The 26,555-nt window shown below is 41.3% G+C and overlaps 1 protein-coding gene across 1 annotated transcript in view; it reads right to left on the reverse strand.

The window, feature by feature from the left end:
* Positions 1 to 23,959, reverse strand: part of LOC108788171 (carbohydrate sulfotransferase 1-like) — a 56,096-nt gene extending 32,137 nt beyond the window's left edge. The window contains exon 1 of the mRNA XM_018557908.1: positions 23,906 to 23,959. The gene's annotated coding sequence lies outside the window, so the exon portion shown is untranslated. The remainder of the gene's footprint in view (positions 1 to 23,905) is intronic.
* Between the last annotated feature and the right edge of the window lie 2,596 nt (positions 23,960 to 26,555).

Here is a 26,555-nt window from a genome sequence, read left to right on the forward strand (position 1 = left end):
AGATAAAGATTTTAGTGCGGAATAACACTTTTGGTAGAAGGTAAATTTTATTAGATATCTGTACATCAGACCAAGCAGAGGGAAACTGAGGAGGAAAGAGGGACAGAGTTATTTGGTCCCAAATGAGGGACAGTACCTCCGAATGAGGGACAGTTGGGAGGTATGCAACCACCACCCTGTGACTGAACAGTGAAAGGAGAAGCAACAAATTGATTTCATCTCTCCCTCACAAAGCTCTCTTCTTCTATCTCCAGCTCTGTTTCTTACCCCTTTTCTTTCCCTCCGGTAGAGGTAGGCTTGACTAGCATTAGGTGACCATACACGGCACTGTATACATCATATGTAATTGACCAGTAAACCCTCTTCAAGCACCACTTATGATGATAATGGAGATAACGAGTCCTTACAAAGATGGGATAAATTGCATATAAACATTTTACCGATTGTTCGGAAAGCTCCACTTGCATAGTTGGAAGGATCAACATACTATGGATGTACACCTGTTGCCATTAGCTGAGTATGGTGTGTCCCTAGCGCTTATTTGATTAAGTGTAATTATCTCCTGCTCATCTTGTGGAGATTTCCTCCTGTCTATGGGAAAGCTTACAGACAGGCACACACAATGATCAGTTATGAATTAATACGCCTGTTAGTGTTATTAAATTGTAGCTTTAGGTGCCTGTTAAACAATGAACACTATTGAAGATATATACAATTATAGTGCTTTATGGTCCCCTTCTTTTCCTTTGTCCATGTTTCCACCTTTTTAGGCCGTAGCCCAGTGGTTGTCAAATTATGAGGTATATTATGAGGCCTCAGCTGTGTTCCCTGACTTCACCAAAGGGTCACACATACAGGGCTATTCACAAAAGGGTGAAGAGTTTGGAGAAGGCAGGAGAAGTGAACAATCTAGGCCAAAATAGATGATTTGGAAAAATTATCCAATTCAGCTCACTTTCCAGTTCAGCTATGTTACATAGTTACATAGTATTTGAGGTTGAATAAAGACACATGTCCATCAAGTTCAACCTTTGTGTGTATGTGTTTTGACTGTGCATGTGTATGTGTGTATACGAGTCCCCATGTGATCCAGTTTTTAAGAGCACCTGTACCTCCGTATGTTGCGGTCTCTGAGGAAGGTATCTAGATGCCATTTTGAATTATTCAATACTCTCAGCTGATACCACTGCTTGTGGCAGCGAGTTCCAGACTTTAACCGCTCTAACTGAAAAAAAGCCCCTACACCCCTTGTTATTAAATCTTTTCTCCACCAATTTTTGATGATGGCCTCAGTCTTTGTTATGGAGTTTACAGTAAAATGTTTATTGTTGTTGTTGTCCTAGATTGTTCACTTCTCCTGCCTTCTCCAAACTCTTCACCCTTTTGTGAAAAACCCTGATAATATTTGGATATGTAATGGTACAGACGACTGTCAGAGACTGGGGAAAGGACAGAACAGAATCTATGGACATGCTACTAGTGTGCTTGGAGACATGCTGTAGGAGACAGTCAGAGGCTGGGAACATGCTATACAATATGAGACTGCTAGAGAACATGGCCATTGCATTCCCTTTACAAAATTAGCACTCCCACTGCCAACTGATAAAGACCATGGGTCGCATGGCAAGCACCAAAAGTCTGCAGGTAGGGCACCAAGGTCCCAACCATTCCTAGCCATTAAGCCATCCCTGCAATGACCTATGCTCCACCTTCAATGATGTGACAGTAATGTGATGTGAGTTCTTGGACTCCCTTAAAAGAAACGTGAGCAGGAACACCTGGAAGCAATAATTATGTCTCCAATGTGCTGTAAGCATAAAATACAATTAGCCATTCCAATGGGTTTAAGATAATGAGGAAAGGGGAACAAATACAATATAGAAGGTAGATAACTGTTCATTACATATATTGATCATTGTATTGTCTATTTTTTTGTAATGGATGATTTGTGAAAATGCCATTTGGGTAGAAAAAAAATTTCATTAACTAGTAATAGGAAGCTCCGATACAAAGAGAGGTATAAATCAGATTTACTTTGTAATGTAAGGGTGAAAAAAATAGAGTGATGTGTTCATTAAGCTTTCATTCGAGCTGTCTTTTCCTATTCTCCTCTTGGGACCAGATGCCTTGGGCGTAGAAATTGACGGAAAAAAAATCCTGTGTTTCAGGTTCACTGTAATTTATAGGATTCTCTTATAAATAAACAGATTGATATGTATTGGAGTTAATTAGGAATACCACTGTATAGCCATTTAATATTCCTCAATCCCTCCGATGGGACTTCTATAAACTAAATACCTTCAGAATGTATGGATGGGAGAGAAAACTGGACTCGGTGATCTGAGTCTTGATTTACATAAACGTCTGGAGTCTAATTTACAATAAAGAATGCTATTCCACTATTTATTTGCTGTATTGGAAGCAATCTGTCTCTTAAAGTGGACGTGAACTCAAAAAGTAAACATTCACTTTTGTATAAGGACCATCTAGAACTGTTAATTGTACCAAAGAGGTAGCACAAAAAATGTACCATTTATTTTGAATTCCTGTGGAGAAGTAGCGGTGTATTTCCTGACCTGTGACTGTGCCTAGTCTCTCCTGTTCTGTGGCCATCATAGCTGTATATCTACTATCTACTATACAACTTTTAGTCTCATAAGATTTGGATTGAGAATTGATGATGTCACTACAGTGCTGCTCACTGTTCTCCTTGCTGGAGTGGAAGCTGTACCTTGCTACCTGCAGTGCAAGCAGCTCTGGCCAGAGAAGAAGCTGATGAAGCACGATCTGTGCTTCATCAGCTTCTTTAAGTTCTATACACTGTGAGTGATATTAGGGGTCCATCTTCTACATCTTCTTTGCTATCAAATCGGGGGCTTGTTATCCCCCTGTGTGCATATAGCAATAAAGTTAAGTGTAAAAAAAAAGCTTAAAAAAAAAATTCCCCCTGCCCCCATGTACACGCACATTCAGATGCAAACACGCGTCAGGTGCATCTACATGTGACAAAAATGATTGCGCCATACATGTTACATATCACTGCAAATGTTGGAGTGAGAGCAATAATTTTAGGGTCAGTGGTGTCACAAGGGGGGTGCGGAGGGTGCAGGGGGTGCGGCCCGCACCCGGGGGACACAATTGCTGGGTGACACCAAAATGACTGACTGTGTTACCCACTCTAAAAGGTCAAGCACTCGGTCATGGACCGAGAGTCCGACAGTGTCAGGAGAGAGGAGGGGACCCGGTGGCAAGCCTTATCCCGCCGGGTGAACGTCCCCTCCTCTCTCTGCCGGCGTTCATGGCCGCTGGCAGGCGTCAATCAGATGGCTGCGCATGCGCGATGCGCAGTCACGCGCATGTGCGATGACGACACGGCAGGGTGTCACCCGGTCTGGAGACCAGGTGACACCCGGCCTCGGGACGCCCCGTCTGGGGTCATCAACCACTGTTGACACTAACTTGATTAGCAGTAAAAGCTTTTAAAGCATCACCTATGGGCAATTTTGGGTACTGTCGTTTTTTGCGATTTCACAGGTGCACGCAGTTTTAAGGCTTGACATGTTTGGTATCTATTTAACTGATGTGACCCCAACTTTTATATTTTACCAAATAATTGGTGCAAATATCATGCAACAAATAAAAATTGCAACTAGCATTTTTCTATTCTTCAAGGCCTCTGCTTTCATAAAAAATGTGATTGTTTGGGGGTTTTAAATTGTTTTCTAACCCAAAATTCTAATTTTGTCATGTGTGTGCAAAAACTAGGAAATTGCTCTGGATGGCAAGTGGTTAAATATTAAAATGTGTGTGCCAGAATGTGTGTGTGAACATTTACCTTCGCCGGTTCTGCCATCTAAGGTGAAGGCGTGCATATGTCAGTGCAATCTAGCAGGCGTTTGGCTTAGCACACGTGAGTAACCAAGCATAAAATGACATGCAATGCTAGAAGTCATCTCAAACAGTTATGACCAAAAGCATAAAAACATTTCAGCATGATTTAAGCCTGCTGAGTGCCCATAAACTCGAGAGGTCACATATATAAAATACCTGCGTCATTAATCTGAATGGAGAGCTATTAAAGGTGCGCAGGAGACTATTTACGACCATCCCTTGGCTGCGAAACTGGGACGAAATCCATAGAAAATATGTGTACAGCATTAATCACACCGAGAAATGCTTCTGGCTCTAATGGGATTCATTATTTTTAATAGATATAGTTTTGTTTTTGGAATGGCTATCGAACAACCAGACCGGCCTTAATTCCAGGATTTCTTTGAGTCCCTTACCGAGGATTTAAACAAAAAATGTCACACTATGGAGCTGTAAGGCTCCTAATTGACTTCCACCAATGCTGTAAAGCAAGACTGGAGGTCTGCAGAGGGATGAACTATATGTTTTCTGTTAGCGATAGTATACATTGCTGATGCCACCACTGTTGTATTAGATAGAGATCTATAATTAGCGAAGGCCTTGCAGAATGAAGTTGAAGGGCAACGCCGAGCAAAAAGTTAAGTACACAGATGAAACGAATGAGTGATGTATATACCCTTTGAATCCTTCCACCTCTGCTGTGCTATATGGCTTTGTGGGGGGCTGACAACACAAACTGTATTTTTGCAGACTCAGTGCCACTGCCCTGCCCCCTTTCTGCTCTGTGGCCTAAAAGTCAATACAATCACATGGATGGTGCCAATGCCTTTTTCCCCATTGACTCACCTGAGTGCTTCTCTTTCTCTTCCACCTATCCCCCTACAGGTTCACAATCAACCCTCTGCATACTGTCACACATTCCACACATGAAATGAACCCTGTGTTAAAATTGTGATTTATAGCTCACACATACTGAAATATGTCTTTAAAGGAGAACTATAGGGTACACGTTTTTTTGCATTTTTAATTTCCTTATGATACAGAAATACATCTTGCATTGTACACCTGTAATAAAAAATGCATCATAAGCTTACAATTCAGTGTAATATACTGTGGGCAAGGGTAAGCTCTGTGCTGAGGAGAGATCCCAACAATATTGTCCTCTGCCATTGAGTGACAGCACCTTGTAGGAGCTGCTGTGTGTTCATGAGAACATGTGCAGACGCTCAGGGCACAGCCTATCATTTTATTCACGTCAGGTCACTGGTCTACGAACACTTTCACATCTATCCCAAAGTATGTCCTTCGTTCCCACCTCCCCTCTCTCCTCCACACTGCTGTCTCCAGACAATACACATATAACATCAGCACTAAGATTGTCAGTTCGGCTCCCCTTGTCCTCTTCCACTATGCTGTCTTGGGACATACACAGGAAGAAGTGATAAAGACACCAGAGTGGAGGAGAGGGGGGCGAGGATGTAGCTAAACCGACGGTCTTAGTGCTGATGTGTTATGTGTATTATCTGGAGACAGCAGTGTGGAGGAGGGAGGTGAGGGGAGAACGTAAGACAAACTGCAGGATGGATGTGCAAGTGTTAAATCTGATAGGATGTGCTCTGAGCATCTGCACAGGTTCTCATGAACGCACAGCAGCTCCTACAAGCTGCTGTCACTCAGTGGAAGAGGAGGACCCCATACAATATTGTCGGGATCGCTTCTCAGCACAGGGCTCAGCCCCACCCACAGTATATTACACTGAATTGAAAGCTTATGGTGCAGTTTTGATTACAGGAGTACATTGCAAAATGTTTTCCGATATCATAAGGAAACTACAAATGCAAAAAAAGTGTACCCCATAATTCTGCTTTAAAGAGACACTAAACATGATAAACTAAGATTGCCAGTTGAGTATGAGTATGAATATGAATTGGCACATGCATCACCTTTTTTGCGCATACTATTCTCAATGAACAAATTTGTTGCAATGCATATAGTTTATCCTAATATTGACCTTCTTGTGCCATCATCCACTTCTGTTGTACGTATCCCATCGCACTCCTGAACGACAAGACCCCTTTCGAATTCGGTATGGGTGCTACAGTGACAAGTGGATGGCACTGCACTTGAAAGCAATGAGAAGAGGAATCACTGGCATGGTAATCTGTGGTGCAAACACGTCTATTATTGACGCATGCTCATATTATCACAAAGCAACAACAATGACGTTTCGGGGCCGCCTCTGGTCCCTTCATCAGGCAAACAATGTGATCACATTGTTTGCCTAATGAATGGTGGATCAGCAAAAGAAGCTTTTTGGGCACCAAATATTTAGTAAACGTACAGTAGTTTATCGGCCCACTGTCTTTCTGCCCATCTAAGGTGTTACTGCCCACCTGGGGTTGCTCACATTCATTCTGTTGAATTCTTTATAATGGAAAACAATTACAATCTCTGAGATGAAGAGTGAGACCCCGTTGCAGCATTTTCAACGGGTCTGGAACATCAAGTGCTGGTTCTCACATGTGGAGTCCTAGAGACATAAAAGAATCCACAAGGTGGTTTAATTTCCCAGCATCTACTGAACACTGGAAACAATGAAAACTAATGTTATCAGCGAACAGAAATATTACACACCAAACAGAAATCTCCTCTCTATCCAAAACTTTGAAAAAGAGTTTGAATCTGAAGTGGAACTACACCTTCCTATCCTTTAAAGCCAAGGAAGGTGGCATCTTAGCCTCTATTTGGATTGCAGTTTCCATGCTGCTGCACATGTGTCAGCTATGACAACAACACACTGCAAACCTTGACAGTTGGCATGCCTTGAAAGTAACTGTTTTGGGATACATTAAATTGGTGGGTCTATTTCAGATTTGAGTTTTAATGCATCAAGAATTTGACAGGCTCTATCCAAAATTGAATTAAAAGTTTTGCGTGAAACTGGGTTAGATGAAATAACCCTTTAAGATATGCATAAATTGTCTTCAGTGTCTGTGGGATACATTCAAGCCTTAGCTCAGGGCCATCCCTTTATTGAGGCAGCCTGAAGCAGTTGCCTCAAGTGGCATCTCTTTGGGTCACATGGCAGTGGCAGGACCCCTTTGTGGCCAGAGCGTCCCAGGTTGCTAAGAGCCAGCGTCCTGCCCAGCTCCTGGCAACCAGTGATGTCAGTGAGCTCGGCGGGATGCCAAACAGAGGTGACTTGCACCTGCAGCAAGTTCCTCCACACCCCTTCCCGGTAAGCAACCCCCCACACGGTAACGTGTATCACCAGTAACCCACCCCCACCACTCTGGCCTCAGGTGGCAAAAAGTATAGGGACACCCCTGCCTGAGATGACATTCCTGGCCAACAGATCTCTAAAGTTTTTTGGCCCTGTTGAATTTTTTGGGCTGATACATAATTCCCCCTCCATAAAAAAGAGTGTTGTCAAATAAACACTCATGATGTCTATACTATACGTACATCTACATAAATATGACTCGGTTGTCATATCATTTGCTGATGTCTGGCTGCTGCTTGGTTTATAGCCAGCTTTAATATCAAGTGCATTCTCAGACAATGGACAAAGTTCTTATCCTGGGCTCAAACAAGCCGATAGAGCTCACTTTACCGGCTCATTGGCTTTGTATCAGTAAAGCGCAAACCGCATTGTCTTCAATACACGTACACTGGTTGTGCCATTTCGGCTCCTTCTCCCAGGAGTCTGTGGAAGATGTTCCCTCATTACTGGTGTTGTACAGATTCCCCGCAGGTGTCCTCTTTGTCTTTCTTGACATAACATACTTTTGCCATTCTAATAAAATAGCACATCTCTTTCATTCCTCTCCTGCCTTCACTAAGGAAACTGAGAATATTGGCCTCCTTCTGCATAAAGATCACAAGCGTTTTGGGTTGTGCTGGGCCGAGTGCGATATGATGTGTACAGGTACGCGCAATGGTTCCTTACCCTATATGTGTGCCACTTATATAAAGATCCATTCTGGCTGAAATGTTATTTTTAGACTTTTGGGCATGAGGTTGTTAGTAGCCAGAGCAAAGCTAAATTTCCAGCTTCTCATATATGGTTCCTTAAAAGAATACTCCTATTCAGGAATTGGTTTGTAAAGGATATGGTGAAACAGTTTTTCCTTCAGAACAGAAACAGGAAGGAGTCTGCAACAAAGTATGTTTCCTTGCAAGGTACATAGATCACCCAGAGGTTTTTTTTTTTCTCAGCAAACGTGGAGTTACACTTTAACTATCACCTATCCCTCAAATGTGTTGTCTCTTGAACAGGCACTAACTGAGCTTTAAATGTCCTCACTGACCTCTGTAACTGCAGCACTGTGGAGCTATTAATTTGTGCTGCAGTGTTTATAATGAATAAAACTATTTTAATGATACAAAGCATTATAAGGTTATTTATAAGTAGGGATGCACCGAAATTTCGTCTGTTGAAACATATTGGCTTAATAAATGCGGAAAGTATCATTTTGTGGCTGAAATTGCAGTACATCTCTCGTTTCTCTCCTCCCCACTGGACGCGCTGCTCTGTGTCCCCTCTGACACAGAGCAGCGTCCAGCGGGGAGGAGAGGAACTGTCAGGAGGCCAAGCGGGGAGGAGTCAGCTGTCATCGGTCTGTGTCATAGGATGCCGAGCTCTCCTACCCGCACCGCCGGCTCAGACTCCTGTGACAGTGAGTCAGGATGGAGAGCGGTACAAGCAGTCAGCAATAAGTGATTCCTGAGTGTTTGTAAAAAAATTGAGGGCATAGTATGCTTACTGTGTCTCCAATTATGAATGAACAAGAAGTGCTCTACATCACTTCCTGTTCATTCATGATTGTGGATAAAGTAAACATACTATGTCCACAAGTTATAAATGAACAGGGACACTCAGTATAGAGGATTCCTGTTCATCTGTGGATAAACAGATTGAGGACTCTGTGTCCTCAATCACTTTTTCTATTGAAAAAGGGAAATATCAGGGGTCTACATAGACCCCTAATATTTCCACAGAGCCCCCAGCAGTAAAGAAAAAAAATTACAAAAAAAAATAAAAAATAAAAATTATAAAAACGTTTACACAGTTTAGAAACAAATAAAAATAAAATATAATTTTTTTCAAAGAAAGATTAGAAAAAAATATTTCCGGTTTCGGCTTTGGCCTGACGATTTTTTTATTTTCAATTTCGGTTTCAAAATTTCAGTTGAATCTGTATGAATCTGATTAGTTGCTGAGGTGAATTAGTTTTATAGTATTACCTTGATAATTAAAGGCAAACTTACTTAGAAAAACTGTACGTCAGCTAGACATTAATATATAGACATGTATAAAAAAATTCCATCCCTAAGGTGGTAGCCATCTTCAAGGTTTATTGGAGGACAGGATAATTGTACAGTAGTATGACATTTAGGGAGCTGCACTGCGGGCTCCAAGACTATAGGTATGTGACATATATAAATCCAGCTACCTATTAAACGGTGCTTGTAAAATGGATGGAACCTTTTCTGGAATATCCCTTAAAGAACCCCTGTAGTGAAAACTGTTTTATTCTGGTTACTGTATGTGGTCGATACCTATAATAATAGTATTCAGAATATGAACTTTTTTTATTTATTTCATGTGCTTTTATTTATATTTTTCTATATCTGTGTGCCAAGCTGTCCAGCAAAAAGTGACAGTTGCAGGGGTTGGGACAAGCCATATGGGAAGCCTACAATAGTTTGCTTTTACTCATATGTTTGCTTTTACTCATATGGTTTAAATCTTTTTACCCAAAGAAAAAAAACACTGCTTCCGCTATAGCTGCTTAAAATTGTTAGCTGGACTTAGAGTTTAAAGTAGAACTTCACCCTAAAGTGGTAAAGCCAATTAGCACATGTACTTTAATAATGCATTGCACCATGTTTGACTTCTGTCTGCCCCCTGGTTGTCCAGTAATCAGCATTGGAAGACTGCCAGCTAATACCAATTACACCATGAAACTCATGGCGTCGCTCAGCTCACTACCTCAGGTTCGGGTGAGCATAACTTTTTTTTATTTTAGTCCCTAGACAAAAACGAGCACTTAACCCTTGCAGTGCAGGGGTAGCCCCACTGCAAGGGTTAAGAAAAGTTTTGCTTGAGTTATTCTTTAAGGTATACATGTTATATGGCTGCTTAATGGTCTTTGAGCAATTCTAGGGTGAACAAATGTTTGCAAGCAGGAAAGCTTTTACTTATTGTTATTTTTGCAGAAAAACACACGGGGTCTACTTCTATACAATTTTCAGGGTGAAGGACTGTGTTTATTTTGGGTGAATAATGGCAAAAACAAATGTTCTTATATATTTGTTTCTTAATTCAAATGTAGTGTTTTGTAAAAATCTATTATGTCCACTAGATGGAGCTGAGGAGCATACACATGAAGTATTTATTTCCTATGCTCCTCAGCTCCATCTAGTGGCCATAATTATTATTATAACACATTACATTTAAACTGGGAAAACACTATATTAAGTGCGATGGTTTTTGGCATTATTCACCCAAATGAACATTCACAGATCTTCACAGAAAGAAAGGTCCTGGTAATTGTTTATAAATAGCCCCCTAAGTCCCTTAACTGCTTATGGCAACTTCTTTAGAATTTACACTTCGCTATGCAGACCTTTATGCTGAGATGAATGCACTCCTGTGCACATGCCTGAGAGTTACGTCGTCCCAGGCAGGCTGAGTAAGATGGGGGTAGATTGCCAGTCGAAGATTTTGGCGCCAGCAAGGGAGGTTGCAGACGTTGCATCGCTGGAGCAGAGGTGAGTATAGGCGGCTTAAATTTGTTTGTCTCTACATGTCCATCTAAGACAACTATCTGCATAGAGTGACAATGCTGCTGCATGATTTAACTTCAGAACAAACAATGTTGTCACCCTTTTAAAGGAAGTAGAAAATTATTGGACCTACTGAAAAGATCAACAGTAATAAAATAAATAATAAAATGATGTTGTAGTGGGGACCTAGAAAAACATGGTATTTTAATGCTAATGACAGATTGCAACGTGCAGCATATCTCACTTTTGGTTTTGCCATATGGGAAGATCTAGTTTGAAGTTCGTTTTGATGACATGCAGTAGACAGAAAATTACCATTGCTTTTTTCTGCCAAGAAATGGCTTCTGTTCTTTTTTATTTTTGTCCCTCTTCAAGTCCCAGCACTATAACAGAGAAAACAAGTATTTTTTTCGTTCTTTAGTCATCCGTTTGCTTGGCTTTACACTGAACTGAATAAGGAAACAATTTGAACCTAAAAACACAAATGTTTCTCAGCTTTCACATGTCAGGCAAACTCTTTATATCAGAAACTGAGGAGGCGTTCAGCACAAAAAGAGCAAATGGGAAGCCGTTCAATGAGGTTTACACTAGCAAAGCAGGTATACAAGAGAAGTCATTCGCCAAGTGCAGAATACTAAATACAAAATCAGCCAGTCAGTAGATCGGATCTATTGAACCCATTTATGACTTGTAGTACAAACAGAGGTCTACGGTGTCAGAGTGACGTCCACACATATTTGGAAAAAAAAGACAAGTGAGACCTCTTTTTTATTTAACCTTCTGTATTCCACTTATGACCCCGAGTAATTTTTTCATTTTAGCTATGGATCTATTGAAAACTTTGTAATCATTAATGATATCAAAGTAATATTTATAATTTATGGGGACAAACACGACTTTCTTTTAGGCAATATATTCTTACAAAAATGTATTTTTTTCTATATATTCCAAAAACATAGTTTGACCAGTGTTAGATATATGACAACTAGAGTTACTATACAGTGTAGATAAATGAGAAGATTTTATTCTGTAATTTGTGTAGTTCCATCTATAACGGCACGAAAATGTAATTTCTTGTACAAAGCACGGTGCATTTGTTTACAAATTAATTGTTTCTTCTTTTAATATTGTATATTTTTATGCAACGTTGCAAACTCCGTAGGCAGCTGAGTGAATGACCGACCAGAAGCAAAGTGAGCCAAACGCTGTTCGGCTATTCACTTCAGGCTGGTACGGCTGATTTCAGGCGTACATCGGTTGAAATCAGCCGTACATCGGATGGCTTCGAGTGGCTTCGGGTCGGCCAAACATGCTCAGCATGTTCAGGTTACCCGAAGTGCAGGAGTTCGACTCCGACTAAGCCGAACCTCCGGCAGGCTACTCGCTGCTGTTCGGTCTATTCTTATAGATGCCGAACAGCAGTGAGCTGAGCGGCATTCGGCTCGGCTATTCTGCTCGCTCCCTCTGTGGGACCGAGCAGAACAGAAAAATAGTTTAAAAAGTAGAAAAATAAAAATTGAAAATGATTGTGCGGAGCTAGCAGTGACAGCTAGCTCCGCCCAACAGTTTTCTATTGGCCGGCGGTTCTTCTGCCGTCAAAAAAAATAAATTGGCCATAGGAATGCATTGTTAGATGAATGCATTGCTATAGTGAATAGGGCGTACAGCAGCCCTTCGGTTCTACTGAACCCGAAGGGGTCCTGGGGCCGAGGCTAGCCGAAGGATCGGCCAAAGCTACGGCTGATCCTTCGGCTGCTTTGTGAATAGACCACAAAGAGTTTACAAATCAATGTAGAGAAAAAGCTAAGGGTAGGAGTATGGAAATAAGTTAATTGGGGCAGATTCAGATTTATTAATTATTTATTATTGCTTCAGTAAGAATAAAATTATATTTTTTTAAAAATTGCAAGATTCCAGGGACTGACCTTATGTGGCGAGCAGATGGCATTCTTTTGGTCTGCATATTAAAGTACAAATCAAAATATAGAGTAGCAATATAAAAATATTGTTACAATGTATCTGAGAATGGAGCTTGGAAACATTGTTTGCAGGCTTCCTTCACACTGAAACACCTATCTGCACTTCTCATATACAGAGCGGGATAGCTGTATTCAGTTGAGGGAGAGCAGAGGAGGAAGCCATGGGCCTGGTAAACTCCCAAGGCACATAGATGCAGTTTTGTAGGCATACCTCATACACATAAGATCTTTGTCTGGTTACAGACAGGTGAAATATGTCCTTTTTGCTGTCTAGTTCGGTTAGGTGCGGTGAGATTTTAACATTTAGAATACTGCTTTTAATATCTCATTTATAAAAGACTAGCTCGCTAGTTACTTTTAATGACCCATCAGCATTAAACATGCTCACACGTTGGAGGTGACAGATCTTCATTTAGTAAAGCAAAAGTATTCCAGGTGACATGAAAATGATGTAAACGATGACGCTGGAAACCTACCTGTGGCATTTTACGCTGAGCTTTGGTATAGGGGACACTGGCGCAGGGGAGGTGAGCATGCAAACAATGGGCTGTGTTTGCATAAGGCATAGTAAGGATCTGTTCACACCTCGGCGTATCAGGAACGCACATTCTTGCATGTTCGTGTGCATTTTTTCTTGCAGGAAAGTAGCTCATGTAGCTAATTCTGCTACATTTGTCCCACATTTTTTTCCCACGTGTTTGTGCGCGTTTCAATGCTGGCAACATGGGGAAAAACGTACCTTTCCGGGCCACGTTTGGGGTGCCATTAACAAGTAATGGCACCACAAGGGCGTTGCAAGTTTTTGATGCATTACGGGAACACACGTCAAAGCGCATATTTGTGTGCACGTTTACTGAGCTTTCACTAAACACGAAGGTGTGAATGGAGACTGAGTGTAAGGCATTGTTCAGACAGACAGCAAGGGGGGTGGTAAAACAGGTGTTTGGTCCACATTTTTGCCACCACCGTCCCCTGGCTGCCCACTTTAAAAGTAAAATAGAAGCCACCAAGCCCTGTATACATGGTGCGGCTACGGTTCTTCGCATCGTGGCAATTTTTAAACAGCATTTTGCTTCGCAAATGCTATAATTGCAATCACTGGGACCCATTAAGACTGTTGCGCTGTATTGCAATAGAAAGTGACATTTGGAATGAGAAAAAGGCATTCAGGAGGTGAAAGTCTCACCTCCCTATTACCAGGCAGTCGCTGACTCACTGTCCTCTGAAAATCAATCCACTGCGGATCACTTTTTAGAGGGGAGATAAAGCCTGCCGCCCTTCTGAAGGAGGCCTTGGGGTTGGGTTTAAAGGTAAGGTAGTGACAGAGGTGCCCTTATGGTTGGGCTGATCATATTTCCTTGAGCCAAATACAGGACATTGGGATGGCAAAAACGGTATGGTTTTAATATTCCGTATTCATGAAAAAGTACAATGACAACAAAAGTTTTATGAAAATATAGTAGATGTGTACAGCATAAAGTTTTGGACAAAATTTATTATTATGCTGTCTTGGATTCAGAGGCAACGAGCCTTCGAATCCGAAACTGCACACTGAAAAAAAAAAAATGTGCGGCGGCCATATTGACCGCCAGTGCGTCCGTACACATGCATGCACGCATAGAAACAATGGGCACCTCCATCTTAGTGCACCCAAGAGGGTGGTGTGTCTTACATGATGTCAGATGCACCAAGATGGCGGCGCCCATACAACGAATTACTATATACCAGGAATATATAGTCATTTGTATGTTCGGGTACACAGCTGGATTTATTCTCTCTGCGGCCCCAAGGCCAGGTTCTTAAAAGCGCCCCCCTACCTGCCAAAAAAGCCCACTTATGGAGAATGGCAGACCTGCAGGCTGCATACAAAACAAGCAGCGGCTTCCCTGCTGTACATTTAGCTCTGTTGCCCAAAGAAGGGCTAAATGTAGAAAACAACTACCGCCCGGTGCCCAGAACTGCATGTCCCAGGCATCGGGAGATAGGAATTCCACACCCCTGCTGCCCCTCTACTCCCTGCTGCCCCAAGGCTGGGCCTTGGTTGGCCTTGTGGGAAATCCGGCCCTGTTCATGTATATAGTACTTCGGATTCGGATGAATTGAAAGAAATTTGTTGATTTGGCAGTTCGTCTGAATCCAAATGCACATCTCAACAATTATTCTTCAGTGACAGAACTCATACAATGCAGTGTATTGTTTCTGCACCTTTCCCCCCTTCCTGTCCTGCCTCATATGCGTCCATTGTGTTAGTCTGATGGGCAGAGAACTATGCCATTAACCTTGAGATTTCTTAACACTCTGGAGCACTGCCCTGCTGAGATAAAAGCTCTGCTGTTGATCATATAAAATGATCACGGCCGGTGCTTGTTCTTCCTCTGCGGCAGCACTGACTGGGAGGAAGTATAGGCACAGAGGAAGGATGAGCGCTGGTGGAAACTTCTTAAGAGTGCGCTCTGCGTGCCTTCTTTATGAGACCAGCTGGCTGCACGGATGCACAAATTAAGGCCGCCCGCAGTTGCAGTCGTCTTAACATTTATATCAATGCAGCTTGCCGCCGGTCTCATTAAGGAGGCGCACAGACTAAGAAGGAAAACAGGACAGGATTGATTTTTTAAAAGAAACGGCGGGACGGGAAAAAAAATGAAGCAATAACGGTACTGTCCTGTTTAAAGAGGGACATATGGTCAGCCTACTAGTGGCGGGATTATATCATAATCTGTGTTGGGACATATGAACTGCAAACAAATAGAGTGAATCTTGTGGATCTAAATGCCAATTTATCAATTCACTCCACTGCTCCCCTTCCCCGCTCTCCTCCGATTATTGCTCATCGTGCAGTCTTATTAAATAAACAGAAAGTCTCCAGCTGTTAATAAATTTCCAATCCCAGCATGCACCACCAGTTTCCCGTCCCTAGTCTAATTAAACCGGATTGTGATCACTTATTGATCTTCTCTTCTCTATTTTGATAATAGTATAGGAGTTATGTATAGCTTGCATTAATATTCCGAATATGCAGTCCCCGATGAGCAGTTCATATTTCCATTATAAATACTAATTTAATCTCATCTTTAGAACTCAATTTTAATAATCAATTTCCTTTTCGATGCCAATTTTCTCATAAAGTTCCCAATTAAATAAAGTCAGTAGGATGATGAATTAGCTGGTCAGTTGGTCAGTTTTATGACATGATTTTATGTCTGTACATAGCCTGTAAATCCACCGAGGTCTAGAAGTATTAAATGAAAGATGACACTGACAGAGTCTTGTTTAAAGGGGAATCACATATTTTCTTGGATTAGATTTTACTGTAACTGTATTATATAATTCATTTGACATGTTTGTGACATTTTCAGGAAGTTTCCAGCACAGACTTAGATTATCCACCTTTTCCCCTAGTAGCTATCAAGACAATGCAAGCAACATCTTTGCTGAACCCCTGCAGTAGGAAAATAAAGATTATGTAGATAACTCCGAAACAGACATTCAGCAAAGGTCTGTGCATGGAACTGTACTACAATAAAGGAGCAGAATAGTTGTATAAATAGCATGTATGTCAAAGGAGCAAACATAGCTATGCACATGAACACAAGGTGAACAGCTAAATACACATATGGGAACTGTTTGACATGCAAAGGATTTGTATTCCAGGGATTATATCATAATCTGTGTTGGGACATATGAACTGCAAACAAATAGAGTGAATCTTGTGGATCTAAATGCCAATTTATCAATTCACTCCACTGCTCCCCTTCCCCGCTCTCCTCCGATTATTGCTCATCGTGCAGTCTTATTAAATAAACAGAAAGTCTCCAGCTGTTAATAAATTTCCAATCCCAGCATGCACCACCAGTTTCCCGTCCCTAGTCTAATTAAACCGGATTGTGATCACTTATTGATCTTCTCTTCTCTATTTTGATAATAGTATAGGAGTTATGTATAGCTTGCATTAATATTCCGAATATGCAGTCCCCGATGAGCAGTTCATATTTCCATTATAAATACTAATTTAATCTCATCTTTAGAACTCAATTTTAATAATCAATTTCCTTTTCGATGCCAATTTTCTCATAAAGTTCCCAATTAAATAAAGTCAGTAGGATGATGAATTAGCTGGTCAGTTGGTCAGTTTTATGACATGATTTTATGTCTGTACATAGCCTGTAAATCCACCGAGGTCTAGAAGTATTAAATGAAAGATGACACTGACAGAGTCTTGTTTAAAGGGGAATCACATATTTTCTTGGATTAGATTTTACTGTAACTGTATTATATAATTCATTTGACATGTTTGTGACATTTTCAGGAAGTTTCCAGCACAGACTTAGATTATCCACCTTTTCCCCTAGTAGCTATCAAGACAATGCAAGCAACATCTTTGCTGAACCCCTGCAGTAGGAAAATAAAGATTATGTAGATAACTCCGAAACAGACATTCAGCAAAGGTCTGTGCATGGAACTGTACTACAATAAAGGAGCAGAATAGTTGTATAAATAGCATGTATGTCAAAGGAGCAAACATAGCTATGCACATGAACACAAGGTGAACAGCTAAATACACATATGGGAACTGTTTGACATGCAAAGGATTTGTATTCCTGTTCATCCCGTCCTGAGAATTGCCAGGATCTGCTATACAGCACAGCCAGGCAGATGACACACCAGAATCAGTGCGTTCCGGCCCGACTGGTGCCGGAATGCACTGGATCGCATTACGGCTGGCTCACTTTGTTTTAGGGCGGGCGAGGGCATGGCGGTCCATTGAAGTCAATGGCACCGCAGCCAGGCCCTCCGGCTGCAGTGCGATCGCCTGTACCGGAACGCATGGCACATCAATGCCTTCATTCCGGTCCAGAGCGGGTCAAAAAAAATAGTGCATGTAGCCATTGACATTTCAGATATGCGGCTAAATATATTTATGGAATATTGTTACCTTATACTTACCGTAATTTTCCTTTCCTGGCTCCTCCTCATGTCAGCCTACTATGGGTTGGCTCTAGACCTCAAGACCCCCTAGGACAACCCATAACTAGCTTTTAAATAGTGCTATCCCTAACCTAACTCGTGAATACAACCCAGTAAGTAGAGGGTGGGATCGCATGGATGACAGCAGCTAGGAGGAGCCTGGAAGGAAAATTGCGATAAGTATAAGGTAACAATTTTCCGTATTCCGGGCCCCCAAATTTAAGCCTACCATGGAATGTGTTAGCAATGATATTTAGGGAGGGCAAAAAACACCAGAAAACCATTGCAAAGAATAATGATTAAAAAAAATAGTAGTAGGGGCCAAAGCTCCCAGTGAGCCAGCTGAAGAAAATATGATGTCTACCCTATAATGATGGAGGAAAGTGTTGAGTCTTAGAAATCGTGTCCACAGGAACTTTACCATAACTTGCCTATGAAGTTCACATTCCTCTTGTGAAGTAAACCCAGATTTCTGCAGGAGTGGAAAGACCCGCAGACCTGTAGGCTAGTTGGATAGTCTTCATTATCCAATTCAAAATGGTCCTAACTGGCTTAGACCAATCTTCCTCATCCTCTGGTTGCTCCAAAGGATGACAGTTCTGTTTCCCAGTTGACATGGAAAAAGTATGGCACCTTAAGCAGGAAGGTAGGTACTGGTCTTAGGACTATTCGGTCTGGCAGTTTTAAACAAAACCTCTCTCACCGAAAAGGCAAGCAGTTCTAAAACTTGTCTAGCTGATGAGGTGAGGTGATCACCACCAAGATTCCGCATGGAACACAAGCTGACTGGATCAAAAGGAGGTGCCATCAAGGCCTTTAAGACCAGGGGTAAATATCGATTTGCAAAAAGTAGCTATTTCTGAGGCTGGATCAGAGCGGAGAGATGAACCCTTAGGGTATGATAACTGAGTCCTAAGTCCAAACCTTGTTGCAGAAAATGCAAGATCTTGTTTACTGAAAGTGAAGGAAGAGGAAACATATTATCTACAGCAAAAGATGCAAACATCTGGTCTCCTTGGCTAAAATGGCAGGATTGCTATTGGCCAAACACCCTTCTGTTGAGTCTACAAGAAAACGGATAGGAGAGGAGAAGAGTGCCTTCAGAACCCTGTTATCAACCAACCGACTCCCACAAGAGCGACCATGTCTTCCACCGGCCAAAGCAATGACGTCGGATGCCAGACCTTCCGCCATAGTATCCAGGACCAACAAGAAGGAAGACAGAAGACCAATAGTAGGAAAGATGAAAATCACAGCTGGACAGAGAGTCAGAGCCCAGGCTAACATATAAAAGCCAGCAAATGATGCCAGGTAACACTGGCCAGCACCCATGTCCTGCACCATATAGCCAAATTTACCACTAAAACAGGGGGGCATCCCACATGGGAGAGGCTGAAGCCAGGCATGAAAGGGGAGTCTTACTTTTTTCTTCCACTTAACCAACAAAAAACAGGTTACCAGGAGTGAGGACAAAACAGGAATGGGGGGAGTGGGGGTGGTGTAGGGAAGGCACTATTTAAAGGTTAGTTAGGGGTTGTCCTGGGGGGTCATACTAGGCTAACATGTAGAGCACTAGGATATATATTTACACATACACTATATAACATTTTTTTTTAGATCCAGACAAATGAAACATTCCTTCCAAGCCATATATTTTTCTTCTATATTTTAAAGGCAAAAAGAATGAACAAATATTGAAATATTTCAGACAGCAATATAAAAGTTAACAGAGGTTCTAATCTTCCCCAGGCTATCCAAAACATAAAAGGGTTGTTTTTTTGCTGGAATTAAGCTTTAGTGTGATTATGTTCTACACATACCACATTTCTATTGTATGAACTCTTCATCACGGATGAACTAACAGAAAATGAAGATGGTGAAAAACCCATTTAATCTGCACTTTTGACACTTTTGTGCGCTACAAAAATTATGAATTGATACGGCCATATCATAACTCTAAAGATGATACGCTCTAACACTCTATTATATTGCCAATTTCTACAGGTGGATTACAAAACCTTTTATACTGAGGTCATAAATTCTCCTAACATAATCCTCACCATAAAATACTATATGGATTTACAGGACAACATCATGCTCCATGCAACATTTCTTCCCTACCTGGTATATAGAGCTCCTACTGTGTGTAAATATTTGTATAGGTCTTATAGCTCAGAACACTTTTACACTATGTCACCATGTCATTATTTAATGTGTATGTAAATCAAATAACTTGTACAGTAGCAGTAGGGGTAGTCAATTCAAATTCAAGGCTGGGGTATCCACTGTCAGCCAGCCATAACTCAGCGCAGGTCAGCGATGGTGGTCCGGACAGAACCGCCACTCGGTCCATGTCCAGACTGCGGTCCTCCATTTAGTGACCACTGCAGTAGAATCATATAAAATGTAACACATTAATGCAATTTCAAAAGTCATTCTCAATCGTTTTAAATCTGCACCTTTAATTAAAATTATTCCTGGTGATCCCTCCCTTAAAGTTCTCGTTCAGGCACTTCCTGTTATATGGAGACAACATTCTGTGCCTGTCTGCCCTACTGTCACACGGGCTTCTGATGGAAGTGGCCTTTTCCTCACACATTTCACAAGCATGGTCAACTGTGTTCACCTTTAGGAAATCTTCCCTGAGAAATACCATGTAGCCATCGCTGGAGTGCATATAGACAGGATGTGGCTATCAAGAGTCTGCAGGAGTTTAGCAGCATTGATATGCAACAACAACAACAACAAAAAAGGTGAAAATGTTATTTTAAGAAATAGGGAATTGTTAATTATACACAGTGTTGTAGCAAACTAAATATCATATCACTTAGGGTTTACATGTTCCTTAATCTATACGACAATATTAATCAATAGGACACCAGACAACTCCTATGGATGACTAATTTAAAAGACCTATGCTACATTAATCTAAACAATATCCAGTGAACTGTGCCAAATTCCCTAGGACATTAAAGTTAAATACAAGGCAAACAGCTCAATTGACAGTTCAAATACATGTACAGCTATTCCTCACTTAATTACTGAGTTCCGTTCCTACGACTAGGTCGTTAAACGAATTGGTCGTTAAGCGAGGAACTGTATACAGTACTGTACTGTATTCATACTGTAGTGTTGGAGATGTACAGTACTGTACAGCGTACTGTAAATCTGTAAATACAATACTTACCGAAAATAGTAACAGAGAACGGAGTACAGTACTGTAAGCAAGATGAATTGGGTGAGACGCCGCACTGCCGCTGACATGTTCCTGCACTTACGGTCGGAGAGCTAGTCGTAAGTGCGGGCGGTCGCTACACAGGTAGGTCGTTAAGTGAGGAATATCTGTATGTCTTGTTTGCCAAATGATTTGCAATTCCTGCAGCCACGTTTGTGATACTCTTCTGCCAAACAGCACAGCTAGGAAAAAGACTCAACTATATTCTTCACAGGTAAAAATGACAGAGGGATCACCCCCCTGCCTTGTGATTGCACAGTCAATGGACAGCAAAATACTAATAAGTCATCAGTTATACTCACTCTGCTTTCTCCATCTGTTAGCATGTTCACTGTTAGCACATGAGCATGCAGCAAAGCCTGATTGGATCCTAGCACTGTCCCTCCCTCTCCTAGTCAGATATAGGAGGCTGATATCATTTGAGATTTGGGTACTGATCCTACAAGATTCCATCTTATGTTTTAAAGAAATCCAGAACTGCATTTTTTAGTATTTTTTAACCAAGACTGTGGACTCTTAGGGGTGTATTTATAAAGAATGGTTATTAGATGGAGCTAAGGACCACGGAAATAAATACATATTTCCTATGCTCCTCTGCTCCATCTAGTGGCCATAATGTGGTAATTACCTAAAACTACATTCAATCTGGAAACTATACCTACATTTGTTTTTGCCTCCATTTGCACAGAACGAATGTACATTCAATTTCGCTGGGTGAATGACAAATTCTTTATCAATACTTAGTACTTTGTAAGCCCACTCCTCATCATTATTATATTTATATTATTTGGGTTATTTCATCATAAAGTTATTATAGTTCAACAAAAATCTTCCCATAAGGTTAAATGTTCATTTAACATATTTCATGAATGTTATTTACCAATAAAAGCCAACCTTTTGAAGAAATCCTATAGCCACAAGACTGCTGACACTCTATAGTATTCCCTTTTAGCTCCTCCCCCAGAAGCTTTATAAAAGGTTATACAGGGTGGGGAGAGAAGGGGCAGAGGAGCTGGGCCAGCACATTAGACACTCCCAGAAAAGCAGAGAGCTACAATATGCAAGGAAGGAGGGGGCTGTGTCAGGGAATTTACTTTTCCTGGAGTAATCAGATTTTCCAGCAAATTTAAAGGCAAATGAATATAAAAAAATAAATTATGGAAAGAAAAAACACTGCAAGTACCTGCAATTTTTTAAGTTGTGATAGGGTCTTATTACGGTTCAGTACTATATCATCATCTATTGTATGAAACCTATTTTTTACATATTAAAAATAATATTTATTATTTTCTTGCATTTGTATATTAGTGTGTAATATGAATGTGCATATTAAAATATAGAGATTAAACTTTAAGTTAATCCTGATGATATATTTGACTTTACAGAACATTTCCATTACCGCTGAAGAACAGCGATCTAAATGATAACAGAATATTGCTTTAGAAAGATAACTCGAAATGATCAGATACCACTAGTTTACAATATTGTTTTGTTTCCTTATTACAGAGATAGTAGTCCAGTATGTGGGAAGCTGTGCCCAATAAGGCAGGCAGAGGGCAATTAACTAGTCACCAGTATTGCCTGTGGTCTTCCTGCAGCTGATCTCTCCCCATTACTGACTTACCAATGCCTTGTTCTGCGCTGTGTCTCTGTATGGAGGTGACCATTTTGGCAGACATGGGCTTTTCTTTCTCATGAGCCTCCAGCAAGGAGAACAGTGATCAGCTCAGACGTGGCATCAACAAATTTCATTCCAAAATCACCTCAAGACTGGCACTAAGAGGCAGCAGTGCATTAGATGATCTCATACTGCAGATATACATCTATGAGGCAGTAGGCACAGGAGAGCCTAGGCACAATCACATACATTGAAGTGCATTGATATTTGGATATTGAGGAACTCCAGACAAAAGCTAGATCAGGGTACACCTGGGCACAATTACCTTTTCTACATTTTCCCAATAGTATAGCAAACCTTCGCTTTTTAAAGAACTCCCGTAATTTAAAAATAACTTACCTTTGCATTGGGGCTACCCATGCACTGCAAGGGTTAAGTGCTTGTTTTGTCTTGGGGAGTCAAATAAAGCAGATATACTGACCTGACCCTCAGTCCCACTGGGCTACTAGACCGATCCCTGCAGCCTCTCTTTCCCCCTGGGCTCTGGTAGTCTACGGACTGTTGAGGATGCCGAGGCACATTCCATAGCTGGAGCGAAGTGTAAGAGAGATCAGCACTGACCGAGGAACATGTGAGTAAAACTGCTTTATTTAAGCCGCCTAGACAAAAGGCGTTACATTGGGGATACCCCTGTAAGTTTTTACAATTCCTGAAGTTCTTCGTTAAGTTCAGGTTCCCTAGCTATCTAGTAAATGACATCTAAAACCTGTTTGGATGCTCTGGACAACACCTCCAGTTTCCGTATAGCTCTGATATGTGAGCCACAGTACCAAACCACCATAGAGATAAACCATTCTTTTAAAAATGTAACCCATTCTATATCCATCAGAACAGATGAGCAAATAATTGAAGAATATTCTCGCTAGTGACTCATGTGATTTACCCAATAACTGATTTGCTGGGTTCACATCCATCAGTGACCCATAGCAATCAGATCAGCTTACCATTTAAATCAATCAAATTCAGGTCAGTGAAGTCACATTGGTTAAGTGACTAGTTCAGAGAGTTGGGCAATGTATAAATTAACAATTGCACAATACCGAAGCATTAAAAAACTGGCAGCCGTCTCAGAAAAACTTCCAGCGCTTGGAAAATTTCTCCCTGATTTAAAATAAAATCAGCAAGAAAACCATCAGCAACGAACGCGGTACTGGCAGCTGATAAGAGGTACAATATCCAATTTCTTTATATAGAAGGCACAATAAACAAGCAGATTTATGATGAATTTACAGGAAAGCATAGTCGTGGAGTCAATTTTTCAACTGATTTTAAAAATCCAACAAATATCACATCCTAAAAAGAAATAATAATGATGCATATGATTATTTTTTTTCCTGTCTGATCATTTTACTAGTATAGCTGAGCAAAGATTGGAAATTATCTTACCTTCCAGCAAGCATATGGACAGTCCTGACAGCAGCCTGTAAGTCTCCTGGTTACAAAGCTTCTGGTTGTGTGATATTAAGGTTATTTAAATAGTGTTCAGTTCCAGGAAGCCTTGACTGCCAGCCAATCACAGATTGTCACACTTGTTTTAATGAAGAAGAAAAAAAAGGAAAGGAGGAGAGAAAAGAGTGATCAGAGCTATAGACTCCACTATGTGGGAATGATCAAGAGCATCTTGTGGCAGGCAGGCAGTGTCTTCCCTGCCTCTGCCAGTGGTTGGCTGTTGCTGCTTCCTATGAATGTCTTATGTGGGATTCTGTCTGCAGACTTCAAAGATTAAAATCATCTTTCACAGGAGATGCGGCGGTCTGAATAATGCACGGCAGCCTGATGCGCGGAGTATTGATGGGAGATTACACTTTAATAAACGATATGAGGTGGGCGTCATTCGTCGGAGAATAATTAGAAAGGAAAGCAAATCGGATTAATGAGATTTCTTTTTTGTTTGCCATGCATTGTCTAAATGAAATGATCCGATAGAGTCTATATAATCCTGCCTTGGCCATCAATGTTTTGGGGGCTTTTAACCCCTTAATTACTTTTTTTTTCTTCTTTTGAATGTATTGTATATTACAGTGTAGTAGAGTATTTTGGCGAAAAGGACTCAGCGTACATTCATCCAGTGAGCGAGTAGGGGGATTGGAACGCATCATTTGTTGCTGGTGTTGGATCTTTAGGCCTCATTCACACACAACGCAAGCAAAATTGTATATTGCGTATATACGCGTCTATGCGTATATATACACGCGTATATACGCGCGTGTATACGAGCGTATATGCGCGTATATACGTATATGCGTGCACTATATGCAATCCCAGAATGCATCACTCGTAATGGAATTTTTAATGTGCTGTACGCATGTAGACGCGTATATGCGCGTAAACACGCGTATATACGCAGAGATACACTGCCCGGACGCATCTCTGTTCCATTCTGTTTTTGCGCATATATACGCTACGCAAATATACGGCTCTATACGCGGCTATGTGTATGGAGCCATTTATTTGCATAGGTTGCATATGGTACAATACGCACGTACGCACGTATACGCGCGCATACGTGCGGCAGTGTGAATGAGGCCTTAAAGTGACACTAAACGCAGGAGATAAATCTTAAAACTGCATTCAGGTACCTTAACTAATAATAAGAATGTATCTTATTTGTGTAACACTCAGCTGTAGATCCTCAAATCAACTCTGAATTGGAGCTGACACTGTCCTTCCTTCTGAAGGGGGGCTACTTTTGTTCCCCGTGGTCCCTGTGTGTGTTGTAAAGCAGACACCACTCCAAACTCACACTTGTGATGGACTACAATCTCATGTTTAGTTTACTTTTTGTATTAAAGTTAAAGTCTATCACGGGAGCGAGCTTTGAGGAAGGACAGTGTCAGCACCAATTCAGAGATGATTTGAGAATCTACATCCGAATGATGCACAGAGAAGGTCCAGTATTGTTAATACTTAGGGTACTTGAATGCATTGTTAAGATTTAACTCCTGAGTTTTAGTGTCACTTTAAATTGCAGCTCTTAGGGCATCATGGGAACTCAACTCTTTCCTTAGCAATGATATGCTGAGGGGGAGTGATAGCTACAGAATAAAATTCAGAATTTCTAGGGTCAGATGACTGCTAGGCGCCATACGTTCTGTGTGTGTGTCAAAATGAAGAAGTCCCCTACATGGGTGCTGCATATGCCTGCCAGCAGGCTGCAATGGTGTCTACCTTGAATGCAGCTGACGTTACAGGCTAGTGGTATTGGGTTTGTGTAACACATCCCTGACATTGCATGCTGTCCCCAAAAACACTGCAGTTAGCCTGTCTAGCTGGCTGCCTTTAGGGTATATATCTACGACGCGGATGCTGCACTAAAACCAACTGGCGGGTTTCTCTTCCAACTGTAGGTGCTTTTGTTGAAGATGGATATGGCATTACAGAGTTGGCTGGGCTAAGTATTTACATATTTTAACAGGCAGTACATTTGCTTCAAAGTGAGCCCTCATTGACCTCTGTGAATGCAGGCACTGTGGAACAATTCATCCTTAAAGTTCACAGTGGAAGCACTGAACTAATTCACGTGCCAGCAGCTTGGCTTCTTCTGCTTCCCCTCATCTGCAAAGGTCACCATGCTCCCCCCTCCCAGAACACCTGTGTCAACATTGGATATAAGAAGTGTGAAAGGCTTCTGGATTGGAGGAACTAAAGGAGCTAAGCTGCTGAGTAAAGGGGTTTAGGTGGAGCTGAATGGCTGAGTGACTTGTTGGGTGGGTTTCAGGGTGAGCTGTGCTGCTGAGTCATTGCTACGAGGTGGGGGCAGGGTGAGCTGAGTTGCTGAAAGAAACACTTGAATTACTTCAGTTTTTCTGCTGGGAACTTTAAGAATGAATTGCTTCACCTTACCTGCATTTATACAGGTAACCAAGAACTTGTTTAAAGCTCATTACTGTTACTGTTAAAGCTCATCAACTGCTGATTTGTGCTTGGAAATATCTTCAAATACCTTGTTAGGGAAAATGCTGTTTCCTGACATCCCACACCAGTGCTCTGTTCTGGCAGAGCTGAGTAACAGCCACACCTCTTAGCACGTGTCCTT

The sequence above is a fragment of the Nanorana parkeri genome, unplaced genomic scaffold, assembly GCF_000935625.1.
Source record: "Nanorana parkeri isolate BGI_ZX_2015 unplaced genomic scaffold, ASM93562v1 scaffold14, whole genome shotgun sequence".
Classification (NCBI taxonomy): domain Eukaryota; kingdom Metazoa; phylum Chordata; class Amphibia; order Anura; family Dicroglossidae; genus Nanorana; species Nanorana parkeri.